The following is a 6,000-nucleotide window of genomic DNA, read 5'->3' on the forward strand; positions in this document are numbered from 1 at the left end:
AAAATAAATTCAATGCTGCCTTTTGTCTGCTGAATTTTGCATTTCTCAATCATAGTGCTAAAGGCAAAGGAGCCATGCCAAATAAAAATGTGGCTGGCTTTGTTTATATTCATCCATCTTGGTGTCAATTTTACAAGGAACATCTACAGAATCTTAATAATTAAATAGCAATAGTAATAAAAAAAGAGAAATCTTAAACACTGTGAATAGACTGCACTCCAGACTCCATACAAACAACTAACCACCAGGAAGCAAAGATTTTAAAACTGATTTTTCTTTATAAATGTATTTGCAGCAGGGATGGAACTTTAAAATGGAAGCCCAGAGAAACTATAATGTCTTTCTAACATTTAATATTCTACAGTGAGCACATGTTTGCATTAAAAACCATAGAAAGGCTAATGTGGTTCAAAATTCAGGCCATTTCTTGCTTCATCATTGCACACATTGTGATTTTTCCCCTTTTTAAAGAAGGTTCCTTATCCTCAACTTTTGAGATGATTTCTCTTTAGAATTATTTTTTTATTGGAAATACAATAGCCAGTATTACATTCTGGCCATTTGCAGAAGGGACAAGAAAGGTGATGGGTGACGTGACCTGATTGCCCAGAGAGAGAGAGAGCTCTGTTTCAATGGAGGCCACACAGAAAGCTGTTATAGCTAATACACCATAATATGCCCCATCACTGGACAGCTCCTGCCTTCTGGGCTTGATAGGAGTATTCCCAATCATCTTCTTCTGCTCTTCAATTTTTTTCTCCTTTCAAATAAAATCTCAGGATGGTAGCAGCTTTGCAAGAAAGGAAATTACAATTGCTTGGCACCCAGGAGACTTTAAGCACATAAAACAGTTGTCAAATGCACCTTTCATATAAAAACACTGAGAAATATGTCCTTTTTGCAGGGTGTGTGTCTTCTCTTTCTTCCCCCTACTCAGAAGAGAACTACATGTTCCTCTCCATTCTCACACCTCCCATTAGTTTATTTTGTAGATCTATAAACCATCACACAGAAGCTTCCAAAGCATGGTATCAAGAAAAAACACAAAGAAACAAACTCTCTTTGTCCTTGGGGAAGCGATTTAGCTCAGTGGTAGAACATCTGCTTTGGATGCAGAAGGTTCTGGGTTCAATGGCTAAGTGTCCTGTATTCACTGGGCTCTTCAGTAAACAGTAGCAACCAGAACATGAGCCAGATTGTAGTTAAGAGTCCCCTGCAAAGACTTGGGGGAAAGTCAGAGCAGTCCCAGGCCAGGCTCCAAGCTAGAAGAGATCTCAAAAAGGGACAGGTGAGTGTGGTGTAGTGGTTAAGAGCGGTGGACTTGTAATCTGGTGAACTGGGTTCGCTTCCCCGCTCCTCCACATGCAGCTGCTGGGTGACCTTGTGCTAGTCACACTTCTTTGAAGTCTCTCAGCCTCACTCACCTCACAGTGTTTGTTGGGGAGGAAGGGAAAGGAGAATGTTAGCCACTTTGAGACTCCTTCAGGTAGTGATAAAGCGAGATATCAAATCCAAATTCCTCTTCTTCTTCTACAAGATCAGAACAGGCAATCCAATAGCAGGCAAGGGATCATGCTAATACATAGACAATATATCAGCAACTCTTCGATTGCAGCACTGGGGTTTTGACCTGGAGCTGCTGGAACCAAACTGAAGTGTAGGTGGGTTCCCACAAGACAAGACACAGTGATAACAGCAAGAACATTTATTGAACTACATAACTGAATAACAGTGGCAAAGCCACTGCTTATATACATTTCTGAAGGCCTGGGCCACTCCTACTCCCAATGTGATTGGCTATCTAAACTTCCAAGCTGTGAATCATGACTCAGAGTTTAAGGGCCAATGCAGAGGCCCAAATACTGAAATGTTCTGTGAATGGATATCATTTATCAAATCAGAACACAGGGGCTCAGAATCCTTAGTCCAGACTCAAGCTCAGGCAAACACAGACCACTGAATACATAACACCCTGAATACATAACACAAACCACAATTGCTGCTGACTCCTAGCAATACCTCAGTATCACTGAGAGGGGAGTTTTACTCCTGAGGAGATATTTGCTCCTGAAGAATCCTTGCCTGTAGTCAGACACCAGAATCCTCAGGCGTGTCTGGGAGCGGCCTCCAACAGAGAACTGCTGCCGTTTGGTGCAGACAATACTGAGCTAAATGGACCAATTGTCTGACTCAGTAAAAGGCAGGGTCCTCTTAACTAAAGCAATATCTGTATCTACAGTTGTACAGTTAATATTCCATAAAATGCTTGGGGGGAAAGGCTTCTTAAACAAAAATGTCTTTATTAGCCTAAATCTTCATTGCTATTTTTCTGTCATGAGACACATCATAAACAGAAGTTCATTCTAAATTGCAGTGCAAAGAAAATTCCCCGAGATTTGATGCACAATGGACTTGGTACTTAAAAGCTTTGTTGTATTCTGAGAATGCTCTTCTGGATTACCATGTTGTTGTGTGAACATGACCTCTTGTGACTTATGATATTGGCTCCTGTGGAAAATTCAATCCCTCCCCTTCCCCTGAGACCCAAGAACAAGAGGATGGGTTTTAGGTTTGGTCAGGAGAGAACAATCACAAAAAACTTTCAACAAACAATAAAGGGCAGGCATCCTGCAGGCACCATGAGACCTGAGGGTTCCCAGTGCTCTCCCAGAGCTCTCATTATGACCCACCAATCAGGAAAGCCTTATCAGATGTTTCTGTGTTCTTTATTTCCATCCTTGGCAGAGGGCAACCATTTCAGAATTTCCAAAATGGATTTCCCTACACTGCAGAGAGAAGTGACCAGGCAGGGGGTTGGGGGAAGGAAGGGAATGGTAGGAAGATGAGAAATGGAGAAACCAGGGTGGTCAAGGTGGGTTTTTTAAAAATATGAAGTCTGGATGTGTGCATGGGGCTGGGGGAAGAGTTGGTTAGGATATTCAGAGCAAGCCTATGAAGTAAATCAGAAGTAAACTCAGAAGTAAATCCCACTGAGTTCAGTGGAACTTTGTTGTTGTTGTTTAGTTGTTTAGTCGTGTCTGACTCTTCGTGACCCCATGGACCAGAGCACGCCAGGCACTCCTGTCTTCCACTGCCTCCCACAGTTTGGTCAGACTCATGTTTGTAGCTTTGAGAACACTGTCCAACCATCTCGTCCTCTGTCGTCCCCTTCCTCTTGTGCCCTCAATCTTTCCCAACATCAGGGTCTTTTCCAGGGAGTCTTCTCTTCTCATGAGGTGGTCAAAGTATTGGAGCCTCAACTTCACGATCTGTCCTTCCAGTAAGCACTCAGAGCTGATTTCCTTAAGAATGGAGAGGTTTGATCTTCTTGCAGTCCATGGGACTCTCAAGAGTCTCCTCCAGCACCATAATTCAAAAGCATCAATTCTTCGGCGATCAGCCTTCTTTATGGTCCAGCTCTCACTTCCATACATCACTACTGGGAAAACCATGGCTCTAACTATACAGACCTTTGTTGGTAAGGTGATGTCTCTGCTTTTTAAGATGCTGTCTAGGTTTGCCATCGCCTTTCTCCCAAGGAGCAGGCGTCTTTTAATTTCGTGACTGCTGTCACCATCTGCAGTGATCATGGAGCCCAAGAAAGGTGGTGCTGTGGGAACGTACTCCCACACGAACCTACCTAGGATTGAAGCCTTGTTCTCAGTCTCTAGTGTAACTTTGTTACTTGTAACGGCATCCATTTCCCTTTAGGGAAATGAGTGTTTTGTTGCAGTAACACATATTGTGACTGACCACACCCTCACAGCAAGCATTTTGTGGCTGTGCATATTCTGTGACAGTGTTGAAAACACATTTTCAAAATTCCTCTGAGCTCTTGAAAGTGTGGCTGCCCCTGATCTTGTTTGATCCTCATAGCAAAAAAACTTCTTAGACAGAAGGGGGGTGTGATGGTGTAAATAACACAGCAGTCAAGAAAAGCGACAGCAAGAGAAAAGAGCTATTAGCGTTAAAGAGCCTCTGTGCATGTACCTACAAAACAGCTGAGTTTATATTTCACATAGCGCCACAGGAATCAATGAGAGTTTTTTCAGGGGTCAGCAGATAAACATCTTCAGCATAGATGCCTGCAGATCAGCTGGGGTTGGGTGTCTTCTCTGCTAAATGCTGGACATCCTGGCAAAAGTGGCTCAATTCATCATACAGCAGCCGAGGATTACAAAGTGGACAAATTTGTACACCAAAGATTTGTACATGCTTAAGATTTCAGAAATACAGGCAACAGAACATAGGATTCGCAATTCAGGCATCCAGCCTGATCACAGAAGAGCAAAATGTATATAAGGGGCTTGTTGTGTGTCCTCTGCATTCAATAGGCATGTACCATCTCCCCTCAACCTGTAATAATAATAATAATAATAATAATAATAATAATAATAATAATAATAATAATAATTTGATATCCCACCCACCTGGCTGGGTTCCCCCAGCCACTCTGGGTGGCTCCCAACACAATATTAAAAACACAATAAAACATCAAACATTAAAAACTTCCCTAGACAGGGCTGCCTTCAGATGTCTTCTAAAAGTCAGATATTTATCTCTTTGACATCCGATGAGAGGGCATTCCACAGGGTGGGTGCCACTACTGACAAGGCCCTCTGCCTGGTTCCCTGTAACCTCACTTCTCGCAGTGAGGGAGAGTTGCTACAAGCAGAATCCCTGATCTGGACCTTACGCAGAGTAGAAATGAATGCAGTACACTGCAAGAAAGTGTTTCAAAGCTTAACTGGAAACAGTCTTAAAACAGTTACTTTGTATTTTTCAATGTTTAATTGTAACACATTGCTCTTGGAAAAAGCAAGCAACGGATGTAGCTTTATTAAGCTAAGCTAAGATGGTCCCATCTTCTTTTACTACTTAATACAGTTCAGTAACCCTGGATAGCTCAGTTGGTTAGAGTGTGGTGCTGACAATGCCAGTGTTGCAGGTTTGATCCCTGTATGGGACGGCTGCATATTTCTGCACTGCATATTTCTGCATCTACAGTTCTGGGATTCGCTAAATAATTTTCTCTCTCTCTGTTCCCAGGGAATGAGATCCTATGTGAGCATCTTGATTGTTCAGGATCGCTGAGCTGAACTTCTACAGCTGCTGGCTCCAAGGACTAACATAGACCCTGAGTTCTCCTTGCACGAGAGTAATCTTTGCTTCAGTTTTTGGGGTGCGTCATCTTGCCGCATTAGCTAGAGAGAAACCTCCTTTCTAACGCAAACTTCTGCATAAGTTTTCAATGCATACAAACATAGCATTTCATGCACACGAAACTTTTATCTTCAATGTGATCTGTGCCAGCCTCCCTGAAAATGATCAGGCCAAATGCCTGACTAGAAAATGTAAGTAGATAGTAAAAGACTGGGTCTCCCATATGTGTATAACAAATATGAAGATATTACTGTGTAGAATTCTGATAAAACAGTGCTTTGGTCATATGAGACAGTTTTGTTTCTCGTATTGTGGTATTACATTGGTGCCACCAAGAGGCCGGGCATGGTACTACATAAGCACCACCACTTCTGAAGTTCCAGCATGAAGGCTGTACATCTGAGCAGCCTGCACGATGCAGGGAAGAGGCATTTACTTGTTACTGCTGCTGTTGCTGAACAGGATTGGACCAAAACTGTGCCAAGGAGGCTCCCCATTTCAAGGAATGCCTGGCTTACTTTGCTTACTTACACTGCTTACTTTCCAACGCCATCTAAAGCCTCACATCTGTGCACAGGCCTTTGAGAATGCAGCTGGGCAGGTGGGGAGAGAGCCCTGCTGTTGTGAGGTCAACAGCAAATGGATAAAACAATGGTAGAATTGTATGATTATTTTTAAGAATTTTAGTTGTGTTTCTATTTTACATTGTAAAATACTTCTGTTTCATTTTAATGGGTTGAATAGGTTTTATGCCAATGAAAGGTGAGAAGGCAACTGAGTGAATGCATGAATAAAGATGTGTTTTTATTTAGGATTATGGTAACAACAGATCATATT

Source organism: Podarcis raffonei, chromosome 7, assembly GCF_027172205.1.
Source record: "Podarcis raffonei isolate rPodRaf1 chromosome 7, rPodRaf1.pri, whole genome shotgun sequence".
NCBI lineage: Eukaryota > Metazoa > Chordata > Lepidosauria > Squamata > Lacertidae > Podarcis > Podarcis raffonei.